Source organism: Citrus sinensis, chromosome 5, assembly GCF_022201045.2.
Source record: "Citrus sinensis cultivar Valencia sweet orange chromosome 5, DVS_A1.0, whole genome shotgun sequence".
NCBI classification, from domain to species: Eukaryota; Viridiplantae; Streptophyta; class Magnoliopsida; order Sapindales; family Rutaceae; genus Citrus; species Citrus sinensis.
In genome coordinates, this window is record NC_068560.1 from 25,089,642 (window position 1) to 25,114,212 (window position 24,571).

The 24,571-nt window shown below is 30.3% G+C and overlaps 1 long non-coding RNA gene across 1 annotated transcript; it reads left to right on the top strand.

Annotated features, from left to right (window-relative positions):
* Nucleotides 1-1,676: 1,676 nt before the first annotated feature.
* LOC112497741 (uncharacterized) lies at nucleotides 1,677-2,260 on the top strand. Its single transcript, XR_003064713.2, has 2 exons — nucleotides 1,677-1,926; nucleotides 2,035-2,260. It is a non-coding gene; the product is annotated as an uncharacterized LOC112497741 (long non-coding RNA).
* The last annotated feature ends 22,311 nt before the right edge of the window (nucleotides 2,261-24,571 follow it).

Consider the following 24,571-nt stretch of genomic DNA (forward strand, 5'->3'; position numbering starts at 1 on the left):
GCTATATAATCTCAACTGTACACCTGTTATATATATGGTACAAGTTACAACACCTTTTTATTCTTGTCATCATTGCTAGCTCAGCAAACGCAATTCTTATCACCAATTTTACACAAAACGTTCAAGGAAATTACAATTTGTTACTTACATTTACTCCCAAATTTGCAAGCATGCTGAATATACATGCAGTTAAAATTCAATTTCATCCCTCTTCAGAACCTGCTATTGATACGCTTAATAAATACTTAACCAAGCTTCTTTAGCCTCGCGCACCTCTTAAACTCACCATTTTTAAACCAGAGTTAATATATGGCTACACGTTAACACCATAGTATGAACTTTGAAGTGCCTGAAAGTGACTAAATGGTTTTTGCCTACAAATCTACAGTGTCTGGCCGGCGACCAAATATAATTTGATGGTGTATTTTTGGTGTATGAACAATGCCTACATATATTTTAAGATTCAGAGTTCAAATCTCACTAAAAGAAGGACCTCTATTTTAAGTGAGATAAACTCTCTAGACGTTGACTTACGCGGTTGTTGTGTTTATGGGTGTCACTACCCTTATGATTATGGAAGAATGAAGTTAAATGGTTTAATGTTTATTTTCAAAGTACCAATTGGATTTCAGAGGACTACAACAACGTTTACCTAAAAATTACATACTTAAGCATGTTGATACCGAAATAATTTAATGATGGATAACCTAATAGGAAATTGTAACAAAAGCCCTTGATCCAACAGCTGCCATATGGTAATGGGAATATAAAATGGTAAAGAACGAATAATATTATCAAAATTTATAACTGGTACAAGGCAAAGTCATGTATGATAGGGTTCATATTCTTTATATATATATAATTTTAGTCAATTAAAACACTTGAAAAACGAATGAATATAAAAAGACTTGCTTGAATTTCTTAATTACCTTTGTTGCACGCGAGAAACAAAAACAAAAACAAGATACAAGTTTTAGTCTTTTAGACATGACTTCAACTTTGATCTAATTGGTTCTAACAAAATATATGTTTATAACAATTAACCTACATAGACGTGACATTTTTTTGATGTTTTAAATATTAATACGACCTTCTTTTAACTTACGGATATTGTTACCGACTTGACATCATAATCATTCCCTTCTTTTATTTTATAAGTATATTAATTTTCTTTTCTTTTCCTTTTTTTTTTTTTTTGCTTTAACACAAGGAAAAAAATAAAATCAATCCATCTAATACATTTTAACAGTATAATTACAACAATTAGATTGTATAGTAGAGACATAATTTTTTTTATTAAATATCCTGGCCTCTTTCAGATCTTCGTCTATCATTAGATTATTATTATTTGCAAAGAATTATCCGATGTATTTAATTCTCCAAATGCAAACCTTAATATGGACACAATTAATAATGTGACCTGATCGATGGAGATTGGTGGTGCCTCATATTATCTATATAAAAATTTTACCCGGTTAATTACTCGGTTATACATGTAATATGTTAGACTTTTATAATTATTAATTAGTATAGTATTCGAATAAATCAATAAATAGCTAATTAAAGTAGTCGGTGGATGTATAAGCAATGAAAGCGGCACCAACAAGAAATGAGCTCGTGGCACTCGGTCCACGATGAAACAAATATTTATAATTGACTTGAACATAGAGCTTACTTCCCACGCATCCATTATATAAATACACAGAACAGAACCGTACGCATACACATATAATTAGATTGTATATAATCATTAAATTGATCTAATTAAGTTATACCCTTAATAACAATGATTTCAGACTCAGAAGCAGAGACGTCGTCGTCGCCATATCCGTCGACGGAGGATGTAGCACGGGGATCGCCACCGAGCTGTTGCTGTTCTTGCATGGAAGCTTCTTGTAAGTTGTTTTGCGGCCTTTGCGCTTTAATGTAAGTAATTAATTAAACTCATAGAGTAATTTTGATGATGATGATGATGATTATTATTATTATTATTTTATCACATGCACATACTTCTTATTTTATTTTATTTTTTAGTGTGCTTTTGGTAGCCCGTTGGTGCGGCTTGGTTGAGGACGTGTATTTTGATTACTAATTGAGTGTTGGAATATTGGATCCTCTTGGCTGCGATATCGTTTTGGTGATTCTTGGTTTTTGTAATTTACAAATACAATGAGTGGATCTTTTCCATTGTTCTGTTGTGTACTATTATCAATTGTTATCTCCTGTTTCTATTATTCTGAATGCAAGTTGGTTTTAACTAGTGTTTCTGCATCGATATCAAAATTAGCTTAAATCAATCACACAAGCTATCAAAAGCCAAAGCGCAAGATTTTCACAAGGATCCCAAATTAGCAAAGTTATGATATGTATTTGCGGGATGCGATTATTATCTATTACGGGATTCCGCGACAAAGCCGTGTAGTCATCTAAGCGGAAATAATATGAAATCTATTGGGAGTTTGAATAAAAATTGAGTCCCCACCAGTGTTTGCACTAGGAGCATTGCTCATCACTCAGCCAAAGCCCTAATTGGCAAAAGAACGACCTATTATCTGAACGTTCTCTTGGTAATCTGGGCTTGTGGTCTAAGCCCTCAGCACTAGAGTTATTGGGGCAGGAGTCCACTTGGTCAGCTGTCTTATTCCCAGTAGCATTTGAATCGGGATTTGCGAATGCCCATCTCGTCCCGAAGAGTAAATTGGGTGGAAAAAATCATCTTGAATCCTATTTCGAATATTAAATAGGGACAAACAATGTGTCTCAAATTCCATCCTGAATCCCGACTGGTATTTTTAAATGTCTAGAATGATGTGAGTTTGCTGTGATACGTTACAGATTCTGTCATAAACGACTTATCATACTTTTATGACTGACATGTCATATCTTTTTTTTTTTTTTTTTTTTTTTATCAAACTGACTTATCTTATGCTTCTAGAAACTCATATTTCAGGACATTGGAATTTGATCCGAAATTTTAAGCGTTCTAGATTCCTCTTATAAATAGTGAATTATGATAAAATTTGATCCCCAATCTCGATCCAAATAGTCATATAGGACAAAATTTTGTACTGAATCTGACTTGCTCAGGATGGGATCCTTAATCCTCGATTGAGATTTGGAGAATTTTGGCAACCTAATTCCAAGTTCAACCCTTGTTATTATTTTACATTATTTTCGAGAAATGCAACCATACTAATTTATTATTTATTTTATTTCATTTTGAAGACATTCTGAATCCAAAAATGTTAAACATAGCATGATTGTTAAACAATTAAACACGTGTCTGTTTAAATATTTAAATTATATCTTTCTTATATGTGCAAGTTTGAAACCCAAATTGATATTTTCAACTAAAAATTCTTCGAGACAATTGCGTATCAAAAGTGCCATATACAATGATGTTACTGATAGCAGTTGCAATGGACAATTTATGTTCTGTAACAATCTTTAAAATTATAGTTTTTTCCCTTAATAACGCGCTTGTCAAATAGCAAATAATCCTCCTCCTCCTCATCATCTCAGCAGACAACATTATCCCGTATAATATAATCAAAATTAGAATTTGATGCACTGTTGATATCTTATAAATAATAGTATCTAAATTTGAAAAATAATATAAGATAAAAAATAATAGAATAGTAAATTAAAAACTTTAAAGAGCTCTTCCAGAGAGAAGCACTAATTTATTTGAAGAGTTTTTTAGAATTTTTTTTAATTATGAACCTCTTTAAATGAGAAATAAAATCTAATATGAAGAGTGTTTTGGCGATGTTAATTTTATAAATATGTATTACTACAAGTGGCAGGCTGAAGAAATATATTTTGTCAGATTTAATGGAAATGGGCAAGTGGCTGAATAACGACATGAAGAAAGGGTTCAATAAATAATATAATTATCCATGATGAAATGGTGAACACCAAATTAATGAGTCAATCATTTGGTAAATTATTTGAGCTTTCGAAACGGCTGCTTTGAGAACAAGAATTGGAAACAAAATACAACACGTAATAAATTTTGAAAACCCAATTCTTTATCAAAAGATATATATCAGAAGCTGTTAGTATCAATCGTTAACACAATCACTGTTGAACGATAAATCATATAGAGGGACACATTGGGCCACAAATCATATAGAGGGACACATTGGGCCACAATGCACGCCTGTGTAAGGTTATCTTCGCATACTAACTTTCTTGTGGAAAAAAAAAATAAAGAATGGCCTTTTATGATTTCTTAACTCAAAATGATTAAGATTAGAAGAGAATCTCGTTCCTACAATTAAAACAAACAGTTATCTGAAAATACACTTACCAAACAGAAAGACAGTCCAAGGAAAGCTCAGGATTATCGAGCAACCCGGCTATCAAAACAAGTATCTGAAAATACCTATTTTTATAAAATGTTCACGCCTTGCCCTGGTGAAGAGTTTAGCATTATTTTACGTGATGGGGATACATTGTCATTCTCAAACATGTGGAATAGGCTTCCAACTGTGATGAAGAAGAAATGGCTGAAAGAGAAGTACCTCCACAATATCCTTTGATGTTAGAGAAAGAAGTTAATTTTCTCCAATATTTCAAAATCAATTTGAGTAGAAATTTTAACTTTCATCCTTGAAAAGCAAATAAATACTGGCATTAAGGATTTAGAGAAAAACAGATAAACAAGTACAAATCTTTATGGATAAAATTATGTTGATATTTTTCATCAATAATGAATTAATGACAGGGATATATATTTACTTTTATACAAAACTAACTTGTTATCAAATTATTGGTTAAATATTTTCATATGGATCCACTTCAATAATTATATTACGTCTTATATTTTATCCAACCAATAGTATATTGATACATCAGTTTTTATATAAAAAATTTGTGCAAGAGCTTATATCCTATCATGACTCACTTTTCATTCATATATACTATATGTTTAGAGGACATTAAAAACTTACTTGTACATGAGTGGTGATTTTTATTTTAATTTTTTTCACACTATGCATGCCTCACAACTTCTAAATGTGTTCCCCAAGGGCTTAATGGAATGATTTTCAAGCAATTTTTTCCCTAACCATCACTACTTGAATCTTGAAGAGGTAGAGACAAAAAAAATCAATTCGGATTTGCCAATCCTAGCTTTAAAAGAAATAAAATAAAATAAAAAACTGTGAATCTTTAATACACATGACTAGACGAAGAGTGTGAAAAAAAAAGGATTTTAAACTATTTTTATTCTCATCTAAAACAAACGATATATGATTTTAGAACAATTTATGCATAATTTTTTTAAGAAACCAAAAATTTGTCCAATTGATCATTAACTAAAAGTTCTATACTTTTCAAAGTATATTGATGTATTAATAATATTATTATTTAATTGATTTCGATAGCTAGAACATATATGTATATATATATATATATTCATTCTATACACACTCTTGTCTTCTTCTTCTTCTTATTTTAAAAAGGATCGTTTGGCATTTTCTTCTTCATGTATTATATCTTAAAAAGGAAAAATTAACGAGAACTTCTATCAACTAGATCAACTGACACCGTTCAATAACAAAAATCTTCCCAATGATACTTGAGAAAAATAGAATACCAATCTCAATTATTTTTTTTTTCAATTTTGTCATAGAGAAATGTTTCACTTAATTTATAAAATTACATACACTAACATACAAAATTCAAAATGTTAAATATATCACATATAATGAAATTGGTCAAGGGAGTATCGGAAGATGAATAAAAGGAGCAAAGAAAAAATTCCTTGTCGAACGCTGAGAACATTCAATCCTTTGAGCAACCATACATCGGATCATTGAGATAATTATCTAATGGCTACAATTTATGGTCCTTAAACTTTCTTAATATTCTGGAGGCCCAATATGAGAGATAACGTGTACATATATATACGCATAATTAAATACATATAACACATTTATTATCTGCCATTGATTTTAGAGCTGGCAAAACGAGTTATCGGGTCGTGTCAAATTTACGTCGACCCAAATCTGACTTATTTAATAATCGTGTCAAAATATTGAGACCCAAACCTAACACGGAAAAATAATTGGGTTATCGAATAACCCGCATAATATCTATATATTAAATAAAATTTACATAAAATATTTATACACTGTTATACATATATAAATATATACATAATTTATCGATATTATAAAATATACATATCTACCAAAATATTACACATTTACATTATTGAAGTTTTAATTATATAAATGTAAATAATGTTATATATCGATATTGTAAAATAAACATGCTTACCAATATTTTACACATTTATACTATTGAAACTCTAAATGTATATAAAATTTTATACATAAAACATTGTGTTTATATTCATCTTTTTCAAAAAATAAAAATAAAAGAGAGAATTATCTCTAATATTTGAGTTTTGATGACAAGAACCTGCAAATTATTTTAAAATAGAAACTATAATCGTGTCATTGATCGGGTAAAGAGTCAAGAACTTTAACCCTAACTCGACACAAAAAAAAATCGTATCAACCCGGACCCGACTTATTTAATAATCGTGTTAAATTTAACGACTCATATCCATTTATTTGTGTCGTGTTTATGTTGGGTAATCGGGTCGTGTCAAATTTTGCCAGCTCTATTGATTTATGGCTAATAACGGGATTTCTTTGTCTAATGATGGGAAAGTCCAATGACGCTAATGCCTCATTGTCTAATGGCTAAATTTCGAATTATCCTCTCATGAATTGACTATCTTCAAACCACTCCTTATTTTTTTAAATCCTCAAGTTATCTCATTTTTATTCAAAAGATAAGGGAAAAAAAATAAGGGTGGGTTGATAAAAATATTTTTGTCTCCTTTTAATAAAAATAGGGTAAATTGAGATTTTTTAAAATACAAAATTATTTGGAGATAATTAATTCACGAGGGTAATCCGAAATTATCCCTTGTCTAATCATGTAACAAAATTCTTGAGATCCAGGGAATTTATTGCAAAATCGTGTGTTGGCAGAAAAATGAAATTAGAAATTCTAATAGTAATTTATAACATTTCGGTCAAGCTCTCTTATATACTTTCTTTTTTGAACTTTGAATTCGCATGTACATAACTATATACCCCATCCTGCTATAATTTTTATTTTTTAATTAATAAATTTGACCCTACGGCCAAATTTTTAAAAAAAAAATCTTCGTAAACATGTGTACTATCTAATTTATAATAAAATGAGTTTGGCAATTTTGCGAAAACGGTGCTTAATTTGGATCTTCGGCTGTGTAATGAATCCTGAATGGGAGAATTTTTTGGGTAGAAACAAAAAGTAGCCGTCTGTTCTGATCATTTCATTTACGATCAATAATATTTGCTCGACATTTCCCTGCCCTGTTTTGATGTTTGATTTTGCTGTTCAGTTTTTTTTCTCATCTGTTAATTTTAGGCCTATTGTTTATCGTTTTTGTTTAACTACTGATACAACGTTATAAACAAGAGGTGAGACATTCTAACGGCTGAATTTTCAACTATGTTTGATAATAAGCAAAGCAACATTAATTACAAATTCGCCGGACACTGTAGATTGTGAAATTTTATTAATCTTATCGAAATTTGATACTATTAAACAAATAATGATAAATATCTTAAATTTTATATTTTAAGTGATGCGGCATGTGATGTGTCATTCATAAAGTGATTAATAACTATTTACAAAATGCAAGTGACTTGGATAAAAAAGCTTTAGATTACTTATGGAAAACATAAACATACCACACTCTGCTCCTAAACAAAGCGCAAGCATCCAGAAGCTAAATGAGAGCATTGTTTCTAGAGCATTTGCATTCTTCCCTTGGGCTCAAAATATAAAGCATTCAAGTGAAAACAGCAATCATTTTCTCTGATCATGTGATTGAAGTATCCGTTACTTTCCAGTTTGAAGGAAGCAAGCAACACTCTATTCCACACGAGAAAGAGCTGTGTGTACAGAACGACATAAATGCTTACAACTACTTCATAACTATTCAAAGTTTCATGACAACCACAACAACAATGATAGCACAATTCATAACCAGTTTGGCACATATATACACATTCCAACATTTCCATATAAAACAAAGAACCGGCATACTTATCATGTAAAACTATTTGCAGACCGATTTTCTCAAGCAACTTTTCATGCTAAGGCGGTTCAAGAATGCGAAAAAGATGTCCTCTGATAGAAGATAAAATATGGTTATCAAACTAATAATTTATGAATATTATTCTCATCCCAAATGAAGTTTAATTATCAGTCAGCTAGGATAAAAAGAATAAATAAGGTTTTTTTTTTTTCAATAAGCATACAACTCTGTGGTGGGGGGTTAGGCGGGACCCCTACCTATTATTTAGAACAGATAATGAAAGATACAAGAAGGGTTCGAGTTGAAGTTCTTGACTCATTTACTCAATCAATGATATGATTATATTTTTTATTCTAAATTAATATGTAGGTCCTTGAAATCCAAACTCAAATATTAGATATGATTCTCTCTTTTTATTTATATTTTTTTGAAATGATGAAGATATATACATAATGTTTTATTTATAAAATTCTATATAGATTTAGAACTTCAATATTGTAAATGTATAAAATATTGGTGGACGTGCATATTTTATAATATCAATATATAATATTATTTACATATAGCGTAAATATGTAATATTTTAGTAGATATGGATATTTTATGGTATCGATAAACTATATATATATATATATATATATATATAGTACGCAAATATTTGATGTAAATTTTATTAAATATATAGATATTAAGCAGGTTACTAAATAACTCGAATATTTTCCGTGCTGAGTTAAGTCTCAACATTCTGAGGTAATTATTAAATGAGTCGTGTTTAGGTCAACGTAAATCTGATACGATACAAAGTTGACACGATAGGAACACAACTCGATAACTCATTTTGCCAGCTCTATGTGCTTGCTATGAACATGTTTTATATTGTGTGATCTAGATTAATTAAAACTTATATTGCGTAATTATCATATAAAAGTAATAAAAACTTATATATACATGTACATACGTCCACACATGCATATTGACATATATACATACGTAAAATTGAAGGCCCGACCCAAAAAAAAAGTTTATTTGCATTTTTGCTCGACCCCATTTGGGCCAAGGTCGGGTCGGAATTTTTTTGAGCCTGCACAATACTTTTTCTCCCATCTTAAATTTTTTTTTTTTTGTTAGATTTTACTTTGTTTGTCAATGATGTAAAACAAAATTGCTTTTTCTAGAACCATTGTATGTGAATAATTTTTCATAAAAAATTTTTAAAAAAATCATGTCTATACAAATAAAAACACACAATTTCACAATTCAATTCCAGAACCCAGCATAAAAATTTTAAAAAAAATTCATAATTTTTCCCATATACATTTCCATAAACCCAAATATTCATAATTTTTAATTATTCGTTTAATTTAAGGTCGAGTTTGGTTTGTTAGGGCCCGAACTCTGACCTGAATTTGATCGAGCCTTAAATTTTTTGCCCAAACCCGTCTCGAGACCCGAAAATTCGGGTTGAGTCAAATCAGGCTAAAACTCCGGCCGAGTCAAATTGCCATCCCTAATCCCAATTGTGTTCAATTTAGTTAACCATTGATAGATTTAGTTATTTTTTAAGATTACTTTCCAGATTCATGATCCTCTATGTTCCACCCATTGCAACTTTCCCCTCATTTGTTTTTTTCACAGTTTTCAAACTTAATCTAGCACCTTACACTTCTTCTTACAATTTTATTAACAATTTCTTTAAAATTTTAAAGATATTTTTTGCTTACACCTTCTTTGTCCTGCTTAAGTTCATAACACATTATCAAAACGAAAAGTTATTATTACAAAAAATATCATATACTCTTATAGTTATATTTTCACATGTCATTTAATTAAACTAAAGGGATAAGAAGAAAGAGTTAAATTGATGGAGAGGTAATAAATCTAGGTGGTTACAGAGGAAAATATCATGATTTTTGGTTGAATCGGGCACACATTGAAGAGGATAAGACTGCAGAACTTGGAAAAAAGATCATTATTCTTGGGTGATTATATGGCACTATTCTTTCCGGGTGATGTGACAAGCAAATTGGCGAATACTGTACATCCAGAGAAATTTCACCAGAGCCTTAGATCTCCATGCCAGGAAATTTCACAAAATTATTAACTATTTTTCTTTCTGGAAAAATCTGGAAAATTTTTGGATCCACTGCCTCAACAGCTAAGATAATAAACAGTTTTTCTATCTTATTTGTTTTCTGATTTCTGGGATTTGGTATTTTGGTTAATGACTTAACAGTGTAAGCTCTTAAATTAATAATACAACTACTGACCCATATGAAAATTGATACGGAGGATTGTTATTTAAACTTTACAGAAGTTTTAACATCTTAGAAACATCTATTCCCAGGAAAAAAAAAAGCAAAGAGCTTAGGAACATAATGACAAGCATAAGCAAAATGCGCGCAATAGGATTAAATACAATTTAATGAAAAACAATAAGATATTATCCACAGTCTTATATTATTTGACATATATCATAGACCCAAAAAAAATTACAGTACAGTGGTCAAAGCAAGATTACAGCAAATTTTATTATTTCAAAATCAGCTTGTAAAAAAATTTGATTTATCTAAAGTCAGCATCCCAGTATTCACTACATAAACAGCTTCCTAGATGTAGAGTGAAACAGAGTTGGTGAAGAAAGCAACCATAAGCAAAATTGCACCCAACAAAAAATCCTGAGACAAATAAAAAGTCCATGTTAAAACTTCTGTTGAAATAAAAAGGCCAGTAATCATACTTCTGAAAACAGTACTCCGTATGCTGTGAGTAAAGGCAGCATATTCCAAGCCTCTGTCAGCAAAGAAGGTCCGAAGCTATCCTGCACAAAACTCAAATAAGCTTACAATCAGAAATGGGTTCAAGCATCTCTAAAGCATGCAAGACCAAGCTGGATTACTCTTAACTGCAGTGGTTTCTATCACAAAGAAGTTGCACGGAATTTGACATTTTGCATTCCACAGTTGTAGGGAGAGAAAATGAGCATCGGCTTTAGTTGTTGTTTTTCCAGGGAAAGTACTAGTAAGAATGTTGTTCGCCAATTAAGAGACACACATGCATAGGCATACACATAGGACAAAAAGTCAACCAACAATTCCCTCAGCAGACTATATGTGATATGTCCTAGGCCAGATGGGGGCAAAACCGGATTTTCATTCTATTTCAAAGGACGCAAGCCACAAAATACATGAAAACTGATTTATTAGAAATGATGTAGTAAACGAAGCTAAATGCCCCCTTTACAAACAATTACAACATACCCTCGAACATGTTCTATCTCATGTAATGCAAAGTCAAGAACAGAATTTGTTACATTCAATCATACCAATATGAAACCTATGAATAGGCAATTTATTTCATAAATTCAAAGGGCAACAATTATTTTCTAGTCTCCTCGAATTAACACAAACAAAATATGTACTTAATCAAGAAATCCTCGAGGTCGCTGCACAGAATTACAAACTTTATAGAAAACTTACAAAGCTGAAGACAGCATCAAGCAAGATGAGAAAGCTGACAGGCCTAAGACACCCCATTATAATAACTCATGATAAATACATCAATTGTGATGCCCCGCCCCAAGCAAAGAACCAGAAGGAATTTAGAATTAGAGTTTGCGATAATGGAATTAAGTAATGGAAGTGGCAATTCTGTAATTTGTTCAAGAACTTGCGGTTTGTGGGTGATCCAATCCGAAAATTGAGATAGCGAAAACCTAACCCTAACCCATGGATTAGAGAGTTCTGGGTATTTTGAACGACCGAATGGGCGCCAAAATGTTGCAGTGATTCAAAAACTAGCACGGGCACAGCTAGGGTGAAAATAAAAATATAAAAGAAAAAAAATGGGGCCGAGGCTATTTGAAGTGACCCCAAGTTATTAACCGTCACACATTTTGTTGACAACAATAATTCACTTTTAAGTAATATTAAAAAAAATCTTAGCAAGTTGATGAGTAATTTATCTATTATATCATAAAATTTTACAACTACTGTAAATATTTATTAAATTATTCCAATATTTAATCAATGAATATATCACATTAGTCAAGACAAAATTACTTAGAAATTTACTAACATAAGATAATTTTGTGCAAATCATGGGGAGTTAAGTGATTGAAAAAGAATGGAATCAATATTTAACTTAAATTTGAGTGTAGCATTGCTGCGTTGTGTAAGGTTTTTCTCTTTCCTAACAGGATCCTAATCCTAGTCGCATAAATAAATACTTGTAGCACAAGGAAGTTCAAATTGTAGAGTAAAGAACAAGTCAGTGATCTGCTCTCTCCTCTAAATATACATCAACTCGCAAATCGAGAAATTGAATTATTCGCTACTCTATTTGTTGGTTTTTGCAATGGCTGTAGGTGTTGGTGCCGAGTCAAAGAGGATGAAGATAGAAAGGCAGTGGTCAAGTTCATGGTCCAGGCTTCCTGAAGATATCATATTCTCAATCATGAATCGTCTTGGCTACGTTGGTCAGTTACGTTTTCGAGCAGTATGCAAGAGTTGGCGACAGGCAAACATTCGAGGCATCAAATCAGCTGATACATTGCCATGGAAGATGGCCGTTGATCCTCGCTCGTGTTGCTTTATGACCCTGCTCAAGATAAAAAATACACTGTTGATTCAAAGGTTCTTGCTTCGAAATATGGTTGGGTCCTTTTTGCGAAACGAGAAAATGATGAAGAAGAGTATCCCTACATGACTAATGCAGCACTCTTCTTGTATACACCTTTCACTAATCGGATTATTCACCTACCGAATTTTATATTGAAGTTGGATGACAAAGCAACATTTTCTATGCCTCCAGATTCTCCAGATTGTGAGATTAGATAGGGACAAAAAACTCCTAATCAGAATGTGCAGACCTGGAGAGACAACATGGATCAAGCTGGCCATTTTTAAATTCTTCGACACCGAGGACTCCTCTGAAAAGTATGGACCGGCGCACAATGTAGAATATGTAGATGGAGTGCTCTACATTTCTTTCGAACAAATAGCTGTTGTTGCCTACAACCCTAAACTCGATGATTCCAAATTATATCCATATCCCTGCAATGAAGGAAAAAATATTGTCTACGAATACTTATTTGAATCCGATGGAAATTTGCTACTATATCATGACGAATTAGACGATCTTGTTTTCAGGTTGGATCGACCACAGATGAAGTGGATCAGAATCCATAACTTGGATAATAGATCCTTATTCTTGGGCACTAATTCATGATTATTCATTCCAATGGAAGAGACAAGTGAATTGGTGAATACCAGACATGCAGTGGTTTGTCACTGTAGTATGTGCACGAAAATTTCAGGAAGTTTTCATTTGGATGTTAGACATATGGAAGACTATTGTTGGATCCAAGTTCCACAAATGATATGATGTCTTATTTGTTTTCTAGTTTCTGGGTTCCACAAATTAGATGATGTTTTATTTGTTTTCTACTTTCTGAGATTCCGTTGAGGACTCTTACATATGTCATACATCTATGGTACTGAAATTTTGTGGCGATTCTACTGAAAAGGAATGAGGCAGAGACAAAAAGGCTCGGCAGAGGTATGAACGTAAACACATAAAAGGTAAAGAATGAAACTAAAGCTTAATTTCAAGAGAACTCAATATAAGATAGTAATCAACATCCAAGCCAACATGAAACGGAAAACAAAAATTCCAGCACCCATCGAAACCCACCGCTGGATTCTCCTTTCTCAAAGCTGACGCTTCTCCTTAACTTTCAATAATTTCTCCATTTAAGGTTTAACACGAAGTGCTTTTTTATATTCAAAACTTCTGGTAAATAGGAATTAAAATATTACCTCTACAGCCTTTCCAATCTTTTCCTTGTTTTCTGGTAAAAACTTTATAATTTCTTCATCCTCCATTTCCTTTGGCTTCTCTCTGATGAACTTCTTTAAGGATATTTTTATAAATTTTTTTGTATTCATCCTTATCTTGCATTGCTCTCCTTTGGGGCTTTAGAAAGCTCTGTACCAAAATGCCTAAGTGCTTCAAGGGGGGCACATTATTTATCTCGTCAAAATGAGACCTTTTTTCGTCTGCCAAATTTATGAAATAAATAATAAATTAATTTTAGAATATTATAATTATGTCAAAAAATCATTTTTAATTGAAAAAACTCACTACTCTCACTAGACATCTTCTCCTTCCCTCTACTCTTCTTCTGAAGTTTTTTCACCTCCTTCTCTGCAGACTTTGTCAATTCAGATGTCTTTGAAAGTACAGCCAATGTTACTTCTTTGTTTTCAGGGGCCTCATGGATTTCCAGAAAATTTATCACAACGGTTTTAGCAATGTACTTGAATTGTGTTCTACCTAGAGTTATTTTTGCATTCCTCAAATAAGGAGTAAGTCTTGATCATCACTTATCAAAGAAGAAATTAATTTAAATACAAAATCAAAAAAGAAACTTAATGTTCTTCTTCAAATACATATTTTCAGAACATCTTCCTTCTACCACATTTTCAGTTCCAAATACTTTTTCTTGGAGATGTTATTTTCTGAGAAAAGAATCATTCTTGACACCATGAATACACCCAAGAAACATTTCCACCTCAAGTGAGTTATACAGTGCATATAATCCGTCTAAGAACTCAGAAACCACATTGATGCCCTCCAATTCATATATATTTAGTTTCATTTTGATTCTAATATAAGATGATGTTATTTCAATTCAATATATATATATATTCTACATTGTCAGTTTCTTCCCGAATGTAGTTCTACCATGTTATTAATTTTCTCCAACATTTCAAAATCAATTCTACTATAGTTATATAAATCAAAGATTGAAAATTGAAAAGAAAGAAAATGAATTGCAAGAAAGCAATAGTGAGAAACAGAACAAAATACATGTGCTCATAACGAACAAATTGTATTGATTTTTTATTCATTCATACTAAATGTTTTTGGGCATAAAGTGAAGCTTGCATGAGGGATTACTTTTTTGAACAAATTTTATGCCACACAACCTGCAAATTTGTAATATATGACTAAACAAACAATTTGTGAAAAAAAAAATTATTTTTATTCCTTTTGAACGAAAGCTTCAAATAATTTTAAAACAATTAATTTATACATAATCATTTCTTAACAAGTTATGCTAACAAAACATACTGCTGTGACAAAATGGATAAGAAACTTTTGTTAGATGACACAAAATAGTAACAATAGTAATAATCAAATAAAAGGAACTATGAACCAAGGTTAATTATTGAGAAAAAGATCAATTCCTCGATGTGTCAATGTTGTTTGAATAAAGATATCAATTCCCTCTCATGGTTTAAAAACCCACTGAAACCGGCCTGCTAGCAACAAAATGTCAATTTTAACCATTTTGGTTGTGTATTTACTATTTTACCCATATTCGTACTTATCAATGGTGGATTTTATGACATCAAAGGTGAAATTGTAAAAGACAAGAAATTAAGGAACGCTTATTATATCTACCAGAATATATATATCTCTGCTCATGATGAACAGGTGTAGTGATAATTATTTTCCTCACTTTTTATTATTAAATGAAGTTTAGGAAATCGCCGGGTATGCATGTTATAAACTTTTACTTACTATTGTTCAGTTTAGTTTACCATTAATAGATGTGGTTACCTCGGTTAAAACTTTGACACCCACCCTATCTCATAATTTATATTTTAAATTTAATTAAAAATTATTTTAAAAAATTAAAAGAGTTTAATTTTATGGAGATATGAATTATATACTAAAATGAAAAGAATTGAAGATTTTAGAATTTGTATGTATTTTATGGAATAAAAGCCAAAAAGAAATACTCTTTTTGGGGAGAAATTTTAGGTGAAGATAGTTAATTTTGATATAAAGATTAGTATTTTATAAATTAATCAGGTATTTTGAAAAAATAAAATTCAAAAAGGATGTTAAAAGTTGAGCTTGCTTTTATTCGGCTCGGTTTTTTTTTTTTTAAGCCCTTCTAAAATTAGGCCTGATTGTTCTTTAAATTTATAAAAAAGTACGAGTTGAGCTTTTGACACCATTACAGCAGCATCTGCATTTAGCTTGTACCAATTGTCTTGTGGTGGAGACCATTGCATTTCATTCATAGCAGAAGAATTTTAAGTGTGAGAAAATGATTGTAAATTGAAAGGTTTTTAAATGGGAAAGAGGGGGTATTTCTTTTTGACAATAAGAGAAGTAGAATTGAAAAAGGGGATTTGATTGGATAGTGGAGGGGCGCAAATAGCCCAACTCTTAAATTGGATACTGGAAGGGTGCAAATTCCTCCAAAGTCCTCGTAACACTCCATTTCTAAAGAAATTTAGGTAACTTAAAAGTCATTTCAAATCTAATAACAACACGATTATTCCTAAATTACCGTTGCAAATATATTTCTTCGTTTTTCTTTATTTTTCTCAATAAAATCCGTAAACTATTATAAATCCGAAAATCTAATAACGCAATCTCTGCCCCCCCACAAATCATCGTGACAGCGTCAGTTCATTAGAAAGTAGATTTTAGGCCTATAAATTTTCGACTCTAGAAGACTCTTCTGTATTTTAATTCTTGGTTATTGCATCTTTGCTCTCTTGAGGTTTGAACTTCAAATTTTTCCATCTCTTCAGGTATCGAATTTAAAGTCATTCTGCTTATTGTTCATTGACAAATTAATTTTTCAAAATTGAGTTGTTTGTTTATGTAGCATCCCATAAGGAATATTCTAGTGCAAATTACGTAGAATATTTAAGGTGTGTTTGAGAGTAAGGTACTGTAACTTTTAAATTATAGCTGTTGTGGAGTAAAATCTATAGTTGTGGAGTTGAAGTTGGGAAAAAAATTTTGTTAAGCTGCCAAAACTCAGCTATAAGTGTTACCAAACACCTTAGTAGTTGGGTTTTGGCAGCCTAACTGTCTCACCACACTCCCAAATAGGGGTGGCCAAAATCAGGTTCGGTTCGGGTCGAGTTTGGGTCAATCCGATCGGATTTCGGGTTGATCGGGTTGGTTAAAAATCAATCTGAATAAAACCCGAATTATAGACCCGACCTGACCTGATCGGGTTTATAAAATTTTATCCGATCGGGTTTCATACACAACCCGATCCAATCCGAACCCGAAATTTTTTGGTTCGGATCGGGTCGGGTATTTTCCCCACCCCTACTCCCAAACAGACTATTATAATACCATGGTTTTTCTGACATTGATGAATTATTATATTATTTGGGTGTTTTTGTTTTCTTTACATGATCATTGATGAATTATGGTATGTATATGGGTTTAGTTTATGGCAGTTAGTGATAAGAGTGGCAGGAGAGTGCCCAGTTGTATTTTTGGCTTCATCTTCATTTATGGACTGGCATCATGCTCATGAATCATGAGTATACTTGTGGCACAGCAACCTTTGCAAGAGTCCTGCTAGTTGATAAAATTTTGTATTACTGATAAAATTTTATGAGTAGTAATATAGTTATAAATTTTTGTACAATTTTTTTTTGTACAAGTTGGTGTGGCATGATCTAATTAGTTGGATTACATATTTCTTGGTTCATATGATTTATTTTTATTATTTTATATTTTTATTCAACCAATGCGTTAATGTCAAATTAGTTTGTATAAAATAAATGTGTGCAAGAATTTGTGGCTATATTATCACTTAAATTTTCCTAAAGTAAACGAGTTTCAGGCTTTTTAAACTTCGGCTCAATTTCAAAAAATTTTTAAATTGACACAATTATCCTTTTATAGTTTGCTAACGCAATTATTCCTCTCTTATAATTCTAAATGTAGTGATAATTAATTTTCTTCACTTTTTATTGTATACGCAATGAAGTTTATGGAAATCGGTCTCAATTTATGTGAGTACATATGTTGTAAACTTATACTCAGTGTTCCGTTTACTTTACCATTAATATATTTGGTTACTATAATTAAGATAATATTGTAAATTCATAACCAATTTGGGGAAAAAGTAAATTATTGAGGTAAAGGCAACGACAAGTACTGCGGTAAAACTTAAATTTCCTCACTTTTTATTATAACTAGGAAATTGAACCGCACTTCGTGCGGCTTTAAAAAAAAATAGTATTATTTTTTTATTACTTTGCAATTGATGAAACTAATAAAAAATATGAATTATTTTTTTTAAAGATGACGCAGTCTTATAAAACTAATGTTATTTATGAAAGTTAATTATTTTTTTGTTAACATTAAAAAAATATATTAATGTATATAGTTAAGTGTACACAACCTTTTCATCAATAAAAATTATGTTCATACTAATCAACTCTCCATTTTTCTTAGTATTAACAGACTCTCACATCTTACAAAGTCTAGCCCTTATTATCCAACTATCTTTATCATTGTTTAACTCGTGAAGAAAATAGTACTCCATGAAGCATACAATACTAAAAATTTAAATAAGTCAAAAAATAAAAACACAAAAACATTTCTAAAGAGGATGTTGGTTAAATAATAATAAAAACTCAAACATAACAAATCTTAAATGCTTAATATTTATAGAGCTTGAAGAAGCCAAAAGATACTAAATAAAAGGTTGCATAATTAAATATAGGATTATAACATTAAAATTAGGTCATAGGGCATTGGTGAGGGAAGAGGAAGGAACATTCCTTCCTATATTAATTAGTTTATGTATTTTAAACCACTAAAGTTTATTTGTTGGCTTAATAAAATAAATAAATGTTTTAAAACTTATAATTAATTTATTATTAATGGTTATATATTGTGGAATTTAAATAGAAAGAGGAAGAGACATGTAATCTTTTGTAATCTATTAATTATTTTATATTTTTAATATATTGTAATGTAATTATTTTTTAATCTCAACCAATATATTAAATAATAGAGAATATAAAAAGATGAGAAATAATAATGCCACAAATCTTAACTACTTAATATTTATAGAGTTTGAAGAAGTCAAAAGGTACTAAACAAAAGGTTGCATAATTAAATATGAGATTATGGCATTAAAATTAGACCCTAATGGCATTATTGAGGGAAGATGAATGAACATTCCTTCCTATATTAATTAATTGATATATTTAAGCCACTAAAATTTAATTGCTGGCATAATAAAATAAATAAATGTTTCAAGATTTATAATTAATTATTATTAATGGTTACATATTATTGAATTTAAATAGAAAGAGGAAGAGACATGTAATCTTTTATAATCTAATAATTATTTTTATTTTTAATATTTTATAATGTAATTATTTTTTTAATATCAACCAATTTATTAGATAATAGAGAATACAAGAAGATGAGAAATAGTGATGTCACATCACCTCCTCTAGTCCCAACTTTATATATATATATATATATATAGATTTTTAATATTTTGTAATGTAATTATTTTTTAATCTCAACCAATATATTAGATAATAGAGAATAAAAAAAGATGAGAAATAATGATGTCACAAATCTTAAATATTTCATGTTTATGGAGTTTGAAGAAGCCAAAATGCACTAAACAAAAGATTGAATAATTAAATATGAGATTATGACATTAAAATTAGGCTCTAATGGTATTGTTGAGGGAAGATGAAGGAACCTTCCTTCCTATATTAATTAATTAATGTATTTTAAGCCACTAAAATTTAATTGTTGGCATAATAAAATAAATGAATGTTTCAAGACTTATAATTAATTATTATTAATGGTTACATATTGTTGAATTTAAATAGAAAGAGGAACAGACATGTAATCATTTATAATATAATAATTATTTTCTAGTTTAATATTTTGTAATGTAATTATTTTTTAATTTCAACCAATTTTTTAGATAATAGAGAATATGAAATGATGAGAAATGGTGATGCCACATCACCTCTTGTAGTCCCAACTTTATATATATATATAGATAGATAGATAGATATAGATTAATTCATGTATTTTATGCCACTAAAGTTTAATTGCTAACATAATAAAATAAATAAATGTTTCAAAACACTTATAATTAATATTATTAATGATTACATATTGTTGAATTTAAATAGAAAGAGAAAAAAATTACAAAGAATATCCACCAATATTTTAGATATTTTAGATAATAGAAAATATAAAAAGATGAGGAATGATATATATTAATAAAGTTACTATTTATTAAATGAGTTAAATACAATCAAATTAATTATGAGAAGATGAAAAGGCAAATCTAAAAAAAAAATCTCTATTTATTAGATAATACAGAATATACAAAGAAGCAAAATGGTGATGCCACAACACCTCCTCAAGTTCTAGCTTTATATATATACTATAAAATAGAACCGCGTTTCACGCGACTTTGAAAAAAGAATTTAGTATTATTCTTTTTTCTTACTTTACACTTGATAAAACTGATAAAAAATATGAATTGATTTTTTTTTAAAGATGAGGCAGCCTTATAAAAAACAAAAAAAAGTTATTAACCAGCAATACAAATAAAGAAGCAACGTAAGATAAAGAATAAAATGAGAAAATATATTATAGAATGATTTTATTCATTACAATTGTGTATACAAAACAAAAAGATGAGCCCTCCTTTTATAGTTACATAATCACTCCATGAAATTAATGAAAAATAAATTAATGAAAAATTATGGATCATAATTTCTTGTGAGATAGTGAGAGTTATAGGGAAGTTAAAGGTTGCTAATGGGAGATAGTGGGAAGACTAAGAGATATATGTTATGAACATCTACATTTATTTTAATAAATTCATAACACTCCCCCTTGAATGTTTATTACAAAGAATATGTTTCATTAAAATCTTTACATAGTTGTTATTGTGTAATAACAATCAAATTAATTATGAGAAGATGAAAAGCCAAATCTAAAAGAAAATTTCTCTATTTATTAGATAATAGAGAATATACAAAGATGAGAAATAGTGATGCCACATTACCTCCTCAAGTCCCAACTTTATATATATATATATATATATATATATATATATATATATGTGCTACGTAGTAGCGTGGAGAATACGAAGGGTGTATCCTAATTGATTTGGCTTCATTCAGTGACCCTCATATATTAAGTAATTTTTTTTTTATTTAGTTAACTGATTACAATACTTTTTAAGAAGTCATATTTTTTATTTACACGAACATTTTGCACTGTTGATCAAAGTCTAAAAGTGTATTAACGCCGTAATTGTACAAAGTAATCGTTGATTGTACTATCTTACCATTATGAACATTATGATCACAAATTATATGCCGTTTTAACACCCACTTTATACAGTGCAGGGACATCCACACCAGATCATTTTTAACTAACTAATACACCAGATCACTCTCTGAACCCAGATGCTCTTCAAAAAGTAATTAAAAAGAGCGCAAGCATACCATAACCGACGAACAAGCATATATAGAATAATACTTCCTCACTTTTTATTTATTTTATATATATTGAAACATGGACAGTACATAAGAAATTTTTTTTTTTCATTAATTTCCTCAGGGCTAAGCTTCAGCGAAAACAAGCTCTTATTCCAAGTAAATTTTGTCAACTTTCAAGTTTGAGTAGTTGCTGCGGGCGGAGGAGGGCATTTACACTGACAGAAGGGGGAATTGCACTTGTACTTGCAGTCAGGGCATACCTGTTTACAATCATCGTCTTTTTTGCATTCAATGCTATCTGGCTTGGCCTCATTCGTAGTCATTTCTCTTGCTTCTGTTCCATGCCCTAAGCCTGTACATATATCACATAAACATATATGAGCATCAATATTCAAATAAAAAAAAATTAAAGATAAAATACTCGGCTAAGTATATGCTGTAAGTATTTTGTCATCGGCATTTCAGTCTCTTCAATATCATTCTTGTTAGTATACTGTTAGCTTCAGGAATTTGAAAACTAAAAGCAATATGGTTTTGAATTAACACAACCCAATCACAAAAGAAACGTGAGCAAATTAGGGATTCTTACACGAAGCAGTCGCAATTAGCGCCACCAGGAAAGTTAACTTGAGCAAAGATTTCTCCATTGTCTAGAGAGGTAACACTAACTATATATGACTTCTAATGTGATTGTAAAATGTGCTTTATGCAGTTGAGTTTAGGACACAGAGGGCTCAATTTATAGGAGTAGGCTCAAACAATAAGCTAACGTGTTCTTAACAAAAACGGTCAATTAGTATACCAATTGCGTTAAATTGTTTTGTTCTTTTTTTCCCCCCTTTCTATTTAAAGATTTGGTGATGTTATTTCAGATTACATTCCAATTCAAAACCAATTTGAAGAAAAGAAACATTGAACGAATGGATGCGTTGCATTTCTTTGATGTGTGGCTAGTTTCCTTTTTCTTTTTTTTTTCCTTTGCGGATTCTTTTGATTGGATAGATGGATTGCTATATAAACCCGGCTTAATTTGCTAGTTACAATTCAAAATTCATCCAAAAGATATGGTGAATTTATATTGCAGATTACATTCCAAATTCGCAGCCAATATGAAAAAACATAGAACACATGCATCCGTTTAGTTCCCTCAAATTCGTAGCCAATATGTATATATACTTCCCATTAGAATTACTGAGTTGTATACTATATTTTTCCAGTAATATCCCCATATTTTCATCCTAGTGTTAGGTGGGACTCACCCATTGATGATCAATTTCTTGACCAATAAAATTATTTATTTACCTATTCAATCGCCTAATACATATGACTGACACCTCACTTTAGATGATGAGACGCTACTTGTGATTGTAAAGTGTAACATCACTCTTTGAATCGAGTAATGATATGCATCCTAAAAAATAATTTCAAATTTTATTGTAAATATGTTTTAAATTTATCAACTATTATTTCAGCAGTACTTTTCAGTTTAGGTTACCACTAATAGATTGGGAGACATACAATGCATATTTCTTTAATTTAATTCCCTCTTTCCTTGCCATTGATCTTTTGGTTTAGGCAGATTTGTACTCATAGATTGTCTTAACTTTTATTAAATATGTATTCTTAATCCGAGTGGATTTTTTATCCAATAAAGTACAAGAAATTAATCAGTCTCAATTTATAGGGGTGCTCTACACAGAATTAATACAAATGATGAACCAATATTCGAACGTGTTTTCAATTTAGTTATTAAAAGATTTGGTTACCTTACACTTAATTAAGATTACTTTCCGAATTCCTTTAAAGGAAACATCACATACTTTCGTAATCATATTTTTGAACAGTAATACTCTTCCCACATAAACCCCACCCAAGCTCCGAAACGACCCCCATTATTGCCGTCACAATTTTACCCATTTCAAGCATCAAGCATCAAGCGATTACATTTTCTAGAACAGTCAAAGTCATACTTGCAGTTCATGGACTCTTTTTCTTCACTATCCTTGCTTTGGTTCCATGTCCTATGCCCGTGCATGCACTAAATTTACATATATACTACTGTTAGTTAGCAACATGATCGATCTATGTCCTGTTTGATAGTGAGGCCCTACAGTTTTTAAGTTATAGGTTCATAGCCACTATAAAAAAAGATTGTAATTATGAAATAAAAATTGATAGTGTATATATAATATGACTATTAATATTTAATTTTCAAAAAATATTAAAAGATATTATAAGTGTATTATCATACAAGTTTAAGATCAACTTAGCTTAAATTCCAAACTACAATAGTTATTATTTACCAAATACTTTAATATTGTAACTTTTAAGTTATAGTTGTCTAACCTCAATACCAAAAGAGCCATAATTTAGGAACGTAAAAGCATTTTCAATTGTTTCTTCAATTCAAAAAGTATTTCTCAATTATACTCTTCCAGAAAATTGTAAAAATTACATGGAAGAAAGATATAGATTCTTACATGAAGCAATAGCAATTAGATAGGACTAGTACCAAGAAAATTAAGACTAGTACCAAGAAAATTAACTTGACCAATTAATAAATTAATGTAATTGTAAATGTGTTTTTAATGCAATGGAAATTTAGAAAATATGGGGCTGCTTGTAGGGGGACATGTGATGGAATTTGAAAGGTTATAAACTTTATTTAATAAATTGGTAGTATTTGAGTTATATTCTTTAATTTAAATACACATGCACAATAACTCCTCGATCGGTGGTTACAATTTCATAAAGATTTCTATTAATGCTTTAATAGTATAAATTAAATGTGTAAATTTATTTATTTTATACACACGCACGTTTATGAATTTGGATATAAATTTTTGCCGCCTGTGCATTGATAATAATGCATGTGTCATTCACCGGTAATACCGTGCGTTCAAGATTTAATACTATTTCTTTCATTTTATGCCTACGTATCATTCACCAGGTGTTGCCGTGCCACCAATTAATCCACTGTGAAGTTGCACAGTGGATTAATTAATATTATCACTAATCTTTCACTATTCAACATTATTTTCATTTTTTTTTTCACATTCTTCGTTTGTCTCAAATCTTAATTCATAAGACTCGATTTCTTTCTCTCTATATCGATTTCTCTCTC